The sequence below is a fragment of the Sphaeramia orbicularis genome, chromosome 8, assembly GCF_902148855.1.
Source record: "Sphaeramia orbicularis chromosome 8, fSphaOr1.1, whole genome shotgun sequence".
NCBI classification, from domain to species: domain Eukaryota; kingdom Metazoa; phylum Chordata; class Actinopteri; order Kurtiformes; family Apogonidae; genus Sphaeramia; species Sphaeramia orbicularis.
This window is the reverse complement of record NC_043964.1, coordinates 33,151,606-33,166,443: the sequence shown is the minus strand read 5'-3', so window position 1 is coordinate 33,166,443 and position 14,838 is coordinate 33,151,606.

Below are 14,838 nucleotides of genomic sequence, written 5' to 3'. Positions count from 1 at the left end.
GAAACGTCTAAAAGATTCCCAAAAATGCATCTTATTTGTCAGTTTTTTTGCCACATATAAATGGTCATTACCTCTACACTTCACGCTATTTACCTGCTAAAAATAATGCAAGTCACTCTGCAGAAATATTTTTCTCCCCTATTTTTTTTTTTTTTTTTTTGTTGTCTATTTGTCATTCCCTGCTCTAACTATTCCCTTCTTGAGCTCTCAGACAAGGAGGCAGCGCTGTGGACAGGCTTGTCCTCACTCCAGCACCCACAAAAGGGTTTTTGCTGCTCAGGTGGGAGGACAGAAAAGTCTCAGTGCCTGCCGCCTTGGCTCCTGGCTCTGGGCGGCTCATCTAAGGCCAGAATTGCAAACACTGCAAGAAAAAAAAAAAAAAAAAAAAAAAAAGAAGAAGGAGAAGAAAAGAGAGAGCATGAAAGAAAAAGACAGTCAAAGAGAGAGACTGAAAGAAAGCTGCTGGGCTGTTACTTGTCGGTTCGGAGCCCAGTCCTGTGGTGGAGCCATCTGCTGAAGGAAGGAGAGAGACGGAGTACATGCAGGGCAAACACCAAAGCATCAACCACTTTTTTCCTCATATGACTGAGATTCATTAAAATTCTACTACGACAAGGTTGAAGGTTTGAGTTGCATTTTAGTGACATTAAGGGTAAAAATTCCAGTTCTTGGTTATGGACTGAAAGTATATCAGTTTAGGGTCAAATTTTCTCAGGAATCTGAAATCATTTATGCAAAATCTCTGTTGAACCCTTTCATGCATGAATTATGAGAACCTTAGTCAAGATTTTTTTTCCCCCGGAGTATTTTAATTCCTGTTTAGGCATGAAAAAAACATTGTGATTTAATTTTTTTTTAATTAACCTATTTTTCATGGAGTTACAAAAATGTCCACTCATTTGGACACCATATGTTTAAGTTTTGTTATTCAAATGTTTATCACGAACAGTCTTATAAGATATTATATAAGACATCAACGATACAGGGCAACACGGTGGTGCAGTGGTTAGCACTCGTGCCTCACAGCAAGAAGGTCCTGGGTTCGATTCGACGGGGGGTGGGACCTTTCTGTGTGGAGTTTGCATGTTCTCCCCGTGTCTGCGTGGGTTCTCTCCGGGTACTCCGGCTTCCTCCCACCATCCAAAGACATGCACTAATAGGTTAATTGGTTAATCTAAATTGCCCATAGGTGTGAATGTGAGAATGATTGTTTGTCTCTATATGTTCAGCCCTGTGATGAACTGGCGACTTGTCCAGGGTGTACCCCGCCTTCGCCCCTATGTAGCTGGGATAGGCTCCAAGCGACCCCCGTGACCCTAGTGAGGATAAAGCGGGTTCAGAAAATGAATGAATCAACGATACAAAGTATACTGTTCTCTTTTTAAAATAAATAAATAAAAAGAAATAAAAAATAAAAAGAAAGAAAGAAAAGGCTAGTGTAAATAAATTACATATGTATGTTAAAAATGGATAGTAGTCTGTAAATTCGGCCAACCGCACTTTCAGGAGACAAAAAAAAAAAAAGAGATGCATAAATACACTTGTACGTATACACACAAGGAAATGCGTCATTCATAGTCATAATACAAAGAGAGAAGGAGGGGGGGGAAAAAAAGAGCCTAACAGTGTACATTTACGATTCAATATTAACCCTTTCATGCATTGTGGTCACTACAGTGGACAGTTCTTCTCCAGTTGTTCTCTTGTATATTCATAGGTTTTGTTGTTTTAGTTCCATATGAGCCAACACAGTGGACACTTATGCAACATCCCATAATACACTGCAATTCATGCCATTACTGTAACTTTGCTGTTCTTGATAAACCTGATCTGCAGTAACATGTTTAAGTGTAAATCAGTTGTTATTTGTTAGACAAAAAGAGTTGTTTTTTGCATATTATATGAGGTAATAACCAGGATTAGAGTATGGTAAAATGTGAGAAAACATCAAATTAGCAGCTGTAAAAATGTTTTTATTTCATTGTTTTCATTTTACTTTCTGATATTGGGCTTTAAATACATATTTCTTTACTTAAAAAATTATATGCATGGACATTTTTGTAACTCCATGAAAAAAAAAAACTCCATCATAATTTTTTTTTTTTTTTTATGCCTAAGGAGGCATAAAAACACTCCAGAAAAAAAAATCTTGACTAAGGTTCTCATAATTCATGCACGAAAGGGTTAAGATATTCAGGTACAAAAGGCAACCATGAACATCAGAGTAGCACAGAAAAAAAAAAAAAAAAACTTGAGGGGAGAGAGTTTGTACCATTTTCTATGTTCAGTCAAAGTCAGGTTTGCTAAGGTTATATATGTAATCCAAGGCGCCCAACATTTTTTAAATTTCTCTTGTTCACGTCGTAAAGAAAATGTGAGTTTTTCCATCACAAAAATTTCATGGATCATGGCTATCCAGTTTTCAAGTGTAGGAGCTTCAGTAGACATCCATCTCCTGGTGAGTGCTTTTTTATTTACTAACAATATAACATTAAATATATATTTGTGAGATGAACCCAGAATATCTGGTCTCAAGCCCAAAATTACATATATGTGTTTAAGTTTTGAAGCAAAGAAACATGTTTTTAAAACTCATCATCAGAAAGTGATATACTGTGTGAGAACTATGAAATAAAAACATTTTTCTTGCAGCCAATCTGATGTTTTTTCACATTTTAACATACTCTGATACTAGTTATTACTCACTTCATGGAGATAATGCAAAAAAAAAAAAAAAATCTGTAAGAAAACTGTTAATTACAGTCTAATGACAATTAGTAATTCATTTACACTCAAACATGTTACTGGGTCAAAACACAGTAATGTCCCGTCATGCCATTCCAACATTTATTTCCATATAAAGTAGCTCCTTGTTATGGATAATCTGTTACGGTCCAACGAAAGCAAAAATTAATTGAAAAGTAAAAATAAGGGTCATTTAGCAACACTAATCAGTCAAATTGTCTCTAAAATGTCCTGTCAGAGAGATTTTGAATACTGTGTTTTGACCCTACTGCAGATCAGGTTTATCAAGAACAGGAAAGCGTCCACCGTGTTGGTTGATATGCAAAAAAAACAACAAAACCCATGAATATAGAAGAGAACAGCTGTAGAATAACTGTCTACTGTAGTGACCAGAATGCATGAAAGGGTTAAATTGGCTTTATCATTGACAGAGCAAGTCAAAATCTAACAAATTGGTGGGCAGTTTCAAAAACGAATATGAAAATTTGGTTGTAAAAAAAACTTGATCTCACTTTATTAAAGTAAATGGGATTAAATAATATAAACTAATTGTAGCCCATGTAGGTGGGCATAATTGATTAAATTTTGGAGGCTAGACATTGAAAATTGAGTGAATGCAGGTTTGTTTTTTTTTTTTGCAATGGTATGTATTTTTTTTTCACAAACTAAAAACTGATGGGGGTAGGGTTAGTAAAAGTAATGATTTTACTGATCTAATATTAGAATATACTTAATTGTTGGGTAATGCTTTAATCACAACAAAAAAAGAAAGAGAATGGTGTATAATACATACAGATTTATGATAATATCAACTCTACATAAAGAATTATAAGTCCAATTCTTACCTAGAAGCCAAAAAATCCAAACAAAATTGTCCCAGGACGTCTTCTGAGGAACTGGCTGATATGACGTCATTGACTTTGAACTGAAATCACTGAAACTGATACTCATTCAAAAGGACAGACCATAAGCTCTTCTTCTAAGGCAGGGGTGTCAAAGTCATTTTGGTTCAGGGGCCATATTTAGCCCAATTTGATCTCAAGCGGGCCACACCAGTAAAATAACGACTTAATAACCTATAAATAATGACAAATCCAAGTTTTTCTTTTTGTTTTAGTACAAAAAAAAAAACAATTAAATTATGAAAATATTTACATTTTGCAAAAAAGATATGAATAACCTGAAAAAACTGAAATTTCCTTTGAAAAATTAGTGCAATTTTAACAATATTATGCTTCAACTTTTTATTTCTACATGTACATTACACACAATGTTACAGAAACATTTGGTAACAGGCAGAATATTGTTAAAATTTGGGAGTTTGAAACTAAATTTTGAACAATTCCTACATTATTACATCCCTTATTATTAACACAGTAACAGGCAGAATATTGTTCAAATTGCACATTTCAGGTTGTTCATCTTTGTTTTTATGTATGTATTTATTTGCATTTTATTGTGAAAGAATAGTTTTGTAAATGTTAATATTTTCACAGTGTAATGTTATTTTTTTCACTTAAAATTTTTCCACATAATTTTTCACAAAGAAAAGTTGTCGTTGTCATTATTTATTGGTTATTGTGTTGTTATTTTTACTGTGGATCACATTGGTCTGTATGTGGAACCTGAACTAAAATGATTTTGACAACCTTGATTGTTCAGGTTCATTTTTGTTCTTTCATCCCGCGGGCCGGAACGGAACCTTTGGCGGGCCGGATTTGGCCCCCGGGCCGCATGTTTGACACCTGTGTTCTAAGGTTAAAAGTAAGCAAGTTTGATGAAAATTTGCAAGCGGCAACGGGATTAATATGGGTTTTCAATTTATTTGTCACTGAAAAAGGGTAATTTTTGCCCACTTTTCAGCAAACATCATGCAAAAAGTCACACAAGGACAAGTGATACACATTTTTTGATGTTATATTCTGAAACTACACAATTTTGCCAATAAATTCAACACAAGACACTGCATGAAAGGTATGCATTTATTCCATAATATTTTTTTCACAATAATGATACTCAAAGTTTCAACCTTGTCCTATGCATGGGATAAACTACTCACCACCTGAATTGCAGATGCGGTCACATGACCCCCCCCCCCAAAAAAAAAAAAAAAAAAACTGTTCCTGCGTCAGGGTATAGTGTGGACCTGTCACATTAATGCACCATTCACTTGAGAAATGAATGAATTAATGCTAGACTCACACCCTCCTTAATGTATTGTTTCCTTATCAGCATCCACCACAACAATTAACTGGCAGTAATGTTGCAGATTCCTGCCTGGCTGCACATGAAAATAAAACATTGCAGCTACTGTTGGATTTAATGGGAAGCATATAGTCACAGCATGTAAACTACTGTGGTTATGCATGACATGGCCCCAGCCTGACTGATGGGATGTGTCCTAAACCGTTATGCACCGAACTAATACAACACGGGTGCTTCTATGAAACTGGTCCCTAAAAACAGGACAGAGGGGCTAAAAATTCAAACCAGATGTAGACTAATGTATATTATTTTTTAAACAAAAATCCACAAAAAGGACACGAAAATTATGCGCTACCATTTTTTTTTTTATATCTCTTTATTCTCTCACAGGTACATTTTGGGAATTGAACTAATTATGCAAGGCAGAGTGTTTCACAAAAATGATCACTGTTGCAAAAATCACTCATGATTTATATGTGTTTAAATGGGCAGGTTCTGCATGTAACACCAGTGGACATGATGGGTTACACGCGAAACCTGGAATGAGACTGAGATTCATGAAAAACCTGCATGTCTAAATTATAAAAAACACTAGGATCAACAAATTTAACACCATGTCTTTATTTATAGTGGTATATAAGACCATTTCAAGCCATGTGGTCCAGATAAAATGCACCGACACCTAAGTAACTTTTCCTGTCCCAACTTTGGTCCTATTTTTGGCCCCGATATTTTATCAAAAATTCAGTAATTTTGGGATGGCTCAGAGCAAGAGGATAATTTTTGTTGCATTTATCTGAGGTCATCATTAGGTACATCCTGGGGGGAAATATATCTAAATGTCTCTTTTATTATTGGGTCTAAAAAGCTGGTAAAGTGCCAGGTACCAAAATGAACCCAGTTTCATAGAAGCACCCATTTAATACATAGCAGTTTGAGTTTTAGCCATACTGCCATTCATTCATTCATTCATTCATTCATTCATTCATTCATTCAGTTATTTGTTTTGAGCAGGAGAAAAAAATAAAATAAAATAGGTGTACAAGGAACCAACAGCAGAGCAAATACATTGATTAGACATGACAGTCAGACTCCATCACTACATTTAAATCCAAATTCAAATCCCATCTGTTCAAACTGGCATATTCACTTTGACTGGACACTGTACTGCAAAAAAAAATCCGTAATTTAACAAAATTTTTACCATTTCTTTTACAGATTTTTCCTGTATTTTTAAGATACAGGAAAATATCAATGAAATTACAAAAATATACTGTGATTTTACAAGTCAAATGTAAAATAACATGAAAAAATGGTAACTGTGAATGACCAAAAAAACTTCCATTTTTTAAAAGAAATTGTTTCTTTTTTCACAGAAAAATACAGTTAAAATACATTTGCAAATGTATCGTAATTTCACAAGTATTTATTCTCTATTTATGAAATTAAACTGTTAATTTAAAGTTTAATACTGTAAAATAAATAAATAAATAAATAAAACGAGATAAAATTACTGACAATTAACCGTAAAAGAAGTATTTGTTCTGTAAGTTTAACAAGACTTGTTTGTTAATTGGATAAAATCTTGTGTAATTATGGGAGGTTTCACAACAAAAATGTTGAATAAATATATTTTTGTGAATGTATAACATGTATAAGCACTGATAAACTGTCCAAATACAGTTTTAATCAGTGGATTGTACAACTTAGTCTCATTGAAAATTATTCATCTATATTTATTTATAGGTAATTTGATTGTTTTAATACATGTAAATATTCTTTATTAAACATTAAAAAGTCAAAAAAATATGCAAAATCTCATGTAAAGTTAGGGCAAAAAACTGTATTTTAATTATGGAAAATTACTGTATTTTTATGAGATGGTTATTTTACAGTATTTTTTCGGCTCCCCTGCTGCCGGAATATTACTGTTTTTTTTTTTGTTTTTTTTACAGTGTGTACACCAAACTTGTTTTTAGGCTGATGTTTTGTTTTAATTATGTTTGATGTTATTATTTTATGCTTTTTATTGTCAGGAAGGTGGCCTTGGGTGACTTGAAAGGTGCCACCAATTAAAATTTATTATTATTATTATTATTATTGTTATTATTATTAAGTAAAGGTGATCAAGACAATATAGCAATTGCCATGTACACTAGAAATAACAAAATAAATTCAATATGTACTGCTCAAAAAGGAGTGGGAGGAAGAACACTCATTAAATCCCACCCACATCTCTCATTTATACAACATAACACGTTACTTTTGCTTCCTTAATGATAAAGTTACATCTGCTTAGAGTCCTAAAAATGTAAATAAATAGTAAATAAATAAGGAAAGCTGATGTATATTCTACACATATTAACTCTCTAAATCACAGGTGTCAAACATGCGGCCCGGGGGCTAAATCTGACCCGCCAAAGGTTCTATTCCGGCCCGTGCGATGAAAGAGCAAAAATTAACCTGAACAGTCAAGGCTGTCAAAAATCATTTTAATTCAGGTTCCACATACAGACCAATGTGATCTACAGTAAAAATAACAACACAATAACCCATAAATAATAACAACAAATTTTCTTTGTGAAAAATTATGTGGAAAAAATTGAAGTGAAAAAAATAACATTACACTGTGGAAATATTAACATTTACAAAACTATTCTTTCACAATAAAATGCAAATAAATACATAAATAAAAACAAAGATGAACAACCTGAAATGTGGAGTTTTAACAATATTCTGCCTGTTACTAAATGTTTTGTGCATTTATGGATCCACTGTGATCTGTAGTTGTGTTAATAATAATAAGAGATGGAATATTGTAGAAATTGTTCAAATTTTAGTTCCAAACTCCAAAATTTTAACAATATTCTGCCTGTTACCAAATGTTTATGTAACACTGTGTGTAAATGTACATGTATAAATAATAAGTCGAGGCATAATATTGTTAAAATTGCACTAATTTTTCAAAAGGAAAAGGTTTTTTCTCATTATTCACATCTTTTTTTGCAAAATGTAAATATTTTCATAATTGAATTGTTTTTTGTTTTTTTTTTTGTACTAAAACAAAAAGAAAAACTTGGATTTGTCATTATTTATAGGTTTTTAAGTCATTATTTTACTGGTGTGGCCTGCTTGAGATCAAATTGGGCGAAATATGGCCCCTGAACCAAAATGAGTATGACACCCCTGATCTAAATGATAGTCTGCATAACTTATCATATAATACAGGGTGGGGAAGCAAAATTTACAATGAACATTTAGTTGTTTTTTCTCAGCAGGCACTACGTCAATTGTTTTGAAACCAAACACATATTGATGTCATAATCATACCTAACACTATTATCCATACCTTTTCAGAAACTTTTGCCCATATGAGTAATCAGGAAAGCAAACGTCAAAGAGTGTGTGATTTGCTGAATGCACTCGTCACACCAAAGGAGATTTCAAAAATAGTTGGAGTGTCCATAAAGACTGTTTATAATGGAAAGAAGAGAATGACTATGAGCAAAACTATTACGAGAAAGTCTGGAAGTGGAGGAAGCAACAAAAAACGTACCAAAGCTTTTATTAAAGCTCTCAAATCCAAAATCCTAAAGGATCCAACCAAATCCATGAGAAAAATGGCAATTGAACTTGAGGTAGACGACAAGACCGTTAGAAATGCAGTAAAATATGATTTGAAGTTAAAATCTTACACAAGAACACCAAAACACTTGTTGACAACAGCAACAAATTCAACTTTAGCAATTTTTGGAACTCATGTTTATGGCCGCCTTCTAGCCCAGATCTAAACCCTCTGGATTCTGTTATTTGGGGCGTTTTAGAACATGCTACCAATAGAACATCACACAGCAATGTCGACTTTCTTAAAGATACTATTAAAGAAGAATGGGAGAAGTTGTCACCCGAATATTTGAGGAACACTTGCGCAAGTTTCAGGAAGCGTGTGAAGGCAGTTATTGAGAAAGAAGGAGGACACATAGAATAAAAACATTTTCTATTATGTCAATTTTCTTGTGGCAAATAAATTCTCATGACTTTCAATAAACTAATTGGTCATACACTGGCTTTCAATCCCTGTCTCAAAATATTGTAAATTTTGCTTCCCCACCCTGTATATTTCAACAATAATCACATACCAACAATGGTGATGGAAGTGACACATACAACATGGTAAACAACAACCAGCACATCCCAACAATAAGTAAGGTAAGATAGAGCCATCAGTCTGTGTGTGGAGTCTCTACTATCACTGCATTACCTGTTATGTAAATCATATTTGAGTGGAATATTAGGAGCATAACTCAATGAAGAAGAAAGGAATAGTAGCAGCAGCAGCAGCAGCACAAATGGCAGATGCCTTAAGGGAAAATTCTATTTGCTATCAGAACATGAGTGACAGCTGACATAAGCTGTGACTGTGTGTTGGAGGTTCCATCATTAATCAGACTGCACGGCAACAGCGCTGATGAATTGCCTTCTCTACTGCATAATCTACATGTTGCTTTCCCTCTCGACCTTCAGTTGAGATTGACTGTGTGCGAGGGGGTAAAAAGTAGAGAAAGGAGAAGACAATCTATCTCCATTATCCTTCTTCACCCTGGTTATTTAGCATCGCATCAGGATGACTCCCTCCATCTCTCCCCTTGTTTCCTGCTCTGCCACGTTTTTCATTTCCCCTGTCTTTCCAGCTCCCTGTGTTCCTGTTGTTTCTTCCTTCTGTTTTGCCACTAGCGGCAACTCTCACCCTAGGGAAATACTGCTCTCTTAATGACACATACAGATTGTGCGTTGCAGAGAATGGGATCTTAATGTTGCCTGAGTGAGCTCCTATTCTCAGGCTTCTTTCCACATTCCTGTTGTGCGAGTTTGAGTGCAGTAATAGACACAATACGTCTCAAGCAATACTGTATCTGCACATTTCTATACCTACTGTCTCACTAGGATGTAGTCTGGACTTGTTAAAAAAAAAAAAAAAAGAAAGAAAAAAAGTAGGTTCACACTGCCTCCTGCTGGTCCAACAGAAAAAAAGAAATACCAAGTTTCAAAGTTCTACTAAATTCTCAAATATGATTAATATGGCAACCAAATTCAATTCATCATTCCCTTCTGTACCATAAATCTAGCTCATTATCACACAATTCTTTCTCCCCCAAATGAGAACTGTGCTTGGCTTAAACCAGAGCCTTCCTCCATGGGTCATTGTTCCATATTTCAGCTCCTGTCCCAGAAGTTAACAGACCATCTACAGCCCACCTGGTTCTTTGGTGTTCTGGGAAAGCGTGAGAGGAAAACGGCGGGAGGCTCTGATGACGACAACTCGGAGTGAGACTGAGCAGCAGAGGTCACAGCTGGGATGGTTCACCTGCATATCAGAGCACGGTTGTGTGTAATTGGTGGATAATTTGCTTGTGGGGTACACAAATACCCAAAGGTAATTATTTCTCAAACACATATTTAACTGTAGCCAGACAAAGTAAAACCGCTATTTCCCTGCTGACAGAAATGTGTCAAAGGACAAAAAGCAGACATTGTTTTTGTGGAGATAAAAAGCGTTCATGAAGGCACTGAACAACCAGTAATGAGGATGATTTTTCTCATTTTATTATTTAGCAACGGGCTTTTTTTTTTGTTTAAGCCATCTCTAATCTAATTTACAGTAGGAATTTCTTATCGACTTAAAAACTAAATTAAATCCCACTATTTGTTTTATTAAAATAATGCTCTTTTTAATTATTATTCTAAAACTGAGTGGGATTGACTCCCTTATTAAATGTGTCCAATTGGATTATTTTCAGTGAGATACATACATTACAGCTTTAGACACATCTTTAACCCTGTAACCTTTTTTGGCTCGTGACCCCATTTTAACATCATAAATTTCTGGTGACCCCAGACATTCAAAACAAAGACATTTTTCTCTTGGAGATGTCTTAGCGGGGCCAGGCGGGTGAAGAAATCTTTCCGTTCTCTGTTCGGTCCGGTTTTGACTGTGTTCAGGCAGGTTGAAGCTCAGTAACACATGCGGTCACATGATCGGGTCAATCAAGACATGCCCTCTCAGATATTATATCCTGCATTTTATTTGGAGTTGATTTTTATTGGGAAAAATGTGTGGTGTTTTAATTATAATGAATATATATTGAATCATTAAAAATATTTTTATTAGTGGTTCAGTTACATTCTTTTTAACAATTACTAGAAATTTCAGGTGACCCCATATGAATTCCAGGCAACTCCACATGGGGTCCCGACCCCAAGGTTGAAAAACACTGCTGTAAAGCATGAACCATTAAATCAGTGGTTTTCAACCTTTTTAGGCTCGTGACCCTATTTTAACATCACTAATTTCTGGCGACCCCAGACATTCAAAACAGAGACTTTTTTTTAGTTTTGCTCAAATTTTGTTTTTGATCATGTAATAGTTTGCTATACTATGTTGCAAATAAACGTTAATTTTACACAACATTAAGGCTATATAATGTATATTTTTGTGGACGGAGGCAGTAAAGCCAGGTGTAGATTACTGCACAAAGTGAGAATTTTTTTTACAGTCGATCCAAAGGCTGCAAATTAATACTGAAAAAAATACTAACTCAAACTGTGAATTATGAAACATCTGCAGCATCTGAAACTGACCACAATGAACATTTGACAGATAAACAGTACCACAGTGCTTCACTTTCAGCTTCACAGTTTGTCATGTCTTTTATTTATTGTGATTGTCTCTCTCAACTCACCACATATTTTTTATAAGTAAATTTTTATTTCATTTTTATCAATTACTAGAAATTTCAGGCAACCCCATTTGAATTCTGGGCGACCCCACATGGGGACCCGACCCCAAGGTTGAAAAACACTGCATTAAATCATAGACAGAAAATTCCAGTTCTTTGGAACTGGAGCCTTTACTGGTCCTTCTGACACACCCCCAAAAAATGTTTAAATATCAATTTCCATGTATGAGTTTCAATTTTGTGTCATATTTGATACATCGGGTCTCAATGCTCAAATATTATTATTTTTGAACAAACGAAAACATAATATAACACAAACACGTCAAACAAATCGGTAATTTTATTTTCAAAATTGGTAAAGTTCTGCCTCCTTCCTCATTAATGACAATCTTGTAGTGTCACTGGTGAAAGAATTCCTCACCCTGGTGGATTATCTGTGTATTGCATGTATCTAATTGTATACATCAGGTGTTTCAAGAAAAAAAATATCACACTTATCATGTAGAGGGCTTCCAAACTCATGTACCAAATATGATATGTTTGGCGTTATAGGGTTAACCCTTTATAGGGCACTTATAGAGAAATACTCTGAAATTCAAAATTCCAACCTTAGTGTATTAGAGGACATGGCAAGACTGTATGACTTGTGTGAAATCTTTCTAAAGTTTTTATTCTCATGTAGAAAATCAAGGTCAATTAAGTTACCGTATTTGGTTCCTTGTCCATAAGTGGCACAAAAAAAAAAAAAAAAATCCAAGAAGTTCTTATAAAAAAAACACAAGAAAAACACATGTAAGGTGAAAGGAACATGTATTTTATAACATTAGACTGACATAATTGCTGATCCAGACCCCTGTCCACATCCACATTATCCCTTTGAACATCATTCCTTACATTAGTACCATTACTTCATGGTACCTAACAAAGCAGGTACACTCACTGTTCATGCAGAGGCGGACCTTACAGACCCTGTAGACCACATTGGACCTGAGACTGTTGACTCACTGTCCTCACTGGAACTGTCTTGTAATGTGTGTGGAAATGACCAAAAATAGTCACTTGCCCGATAAGGGGTTAGTCATAAATATTTATTTTTACCATAGTGTCCAAAATCCTTTTTCCATAAAGAAAACATATGATTCATGCAGAAAACCTTAGCTTACACGTCAGTGGTAATATCAGTTATCTGATAATGTTGAAAAAATAATGAATTAGGCAATCCATACAGAACTTTTAGTGTTACAATGCTATAACTAGGCTAAAAACAGCTGATTAGGAGTACGTAAAACATAGATTTGAATAACACCCGGCACCAAAGGTTTAACCCATAAAGATCCAGTGCGACATTTATGGTTGCTCCAAAATAAATTTCTCTCTAGATTTCACCTTTTTAAGTGATTTGTCACCATTTATTATAATACTATCCTGTGTTTTGCGTTGTTTTGGGTTTTTTTTTTTTCAGTGAAAATCACTTATTTTCTTATATTTAATTCACTGATCATGTAGATGTTCATTAAAGCTCTGATTAAAGTTGAGGGTTATTATATCAGAAACAGAAAACTGAAGAAAAAGTGATTTTCTTATCCAAATATATCAATAACTGAACATAAACCCATTATCTTCATCCACTGTCATTGATCCAACTCCATGGGTTTTACTGCTGAATCAATGTAGAAGATGACGGCGTTTCCATGGCAACTACGGAGCCTCTGAACATCCAAATGGGTCATATCTGATGACCATGAAAAGACGACAAACTGAATTTTACACCAAGTATTTACATGTATTGATAGGATTAGTGGATCATTACGGATTTAACATTTTAGATCAGATGGTTTTAGTCGATGGTGTGTGTGTGAGTCTTTATGGGTTAAAATGTGAGAAAATATCAGATTAGCTGCATTAAGAATGTTTTTACTTTATAGTTTTCACACAGTATGTCAGTAAATGCATGTTTCTTTGCTTCAAAAATCAAACGCATGGTGTCCAGCTGAGTGGACATTTATGTAACTCAGTGTTTCCCAACCTTTTTTGGCTCGTGACCCCATTTTAACATCACAAATTTCTGGCGATCCCAGACATTCAAAATGAAGAGATATTTTTTAGCAACAATTAATTTGTTTCTGATCATGTAATAGTTTTCTATACTATGTTGCAAAGAAACGTTAATTTTAGACAACATTTAGTCTATATAATGTTTATTATTATGGATGGAGGCAGAAAAGCCAGGTGTAGATTACTGCACAAAGTGAGAATTTTATTTTCCTTGGTCAGGATACGTACAGTCAGTCCAGCTTGGATTTACAAGGCTGACAATTAATACTGAACAAACAAGAACTCAAACTATGAATTATGAAAGAGCTGCAGCATCTGAAACCGACCACAATGAACATTTGAAAGATAAACAGTACCACAGTGCTTCAGTTTCAGCTTCACAGTTTGTCATGTCTTTTATGTATTGGGATTGTCTCTCTCAACTCACCATATATTTCTCTTTAGTGTTTTATTTTTTATTTTTTTTTTATCAATTACCAGAAATTTCAGGTGACCCCATTTGAATCCCAGGCGACCCCACAGGGGGTCCCAACCCCAAGGTTGAAAAACACTGATGTAACTCCATGAAAAATAGGTTCATAAAAAAAATTCAATCACAGTTTCTTTCATGCCTAAAGAGGAATAAAAACACTCAGGAAAAAAAAATCTTGATAAAGGTTTTCATAATTCATGCATAAAAGGGTTAATAACACCTCTCTGTTATTGCTTTCGACTACTGTTGTTTAATTGAAAGCTGATTAGATATGGATCTGAAAGACTGTCCTGACCTCTCATAATGTCACATGGGCTAAATGTCAACAGCCTAACAGGTAGTTTGCATCTCTGTTTAATTTCAGACGGTGGCTGATGTATGTGTGGGTTGTAAACCCTGGTATTACACCGGCCCGGGTGCCTAGGAGCTATTACACTCAAATGATGAACTCTAACAAACTCCTGCTGCTTTCTCCACGGGGATCTGGTTTGGAAAGGTCAGTACCAGGCCTGGTATGTGGGCAGTGTTACAGACACATGCTGTATTGATGGAAATAAAGGGGGAACTATTCATTTGAGATTCTGTAAAAGCTGAATGCCACCTGAGTGACAATCCAAAATCAAA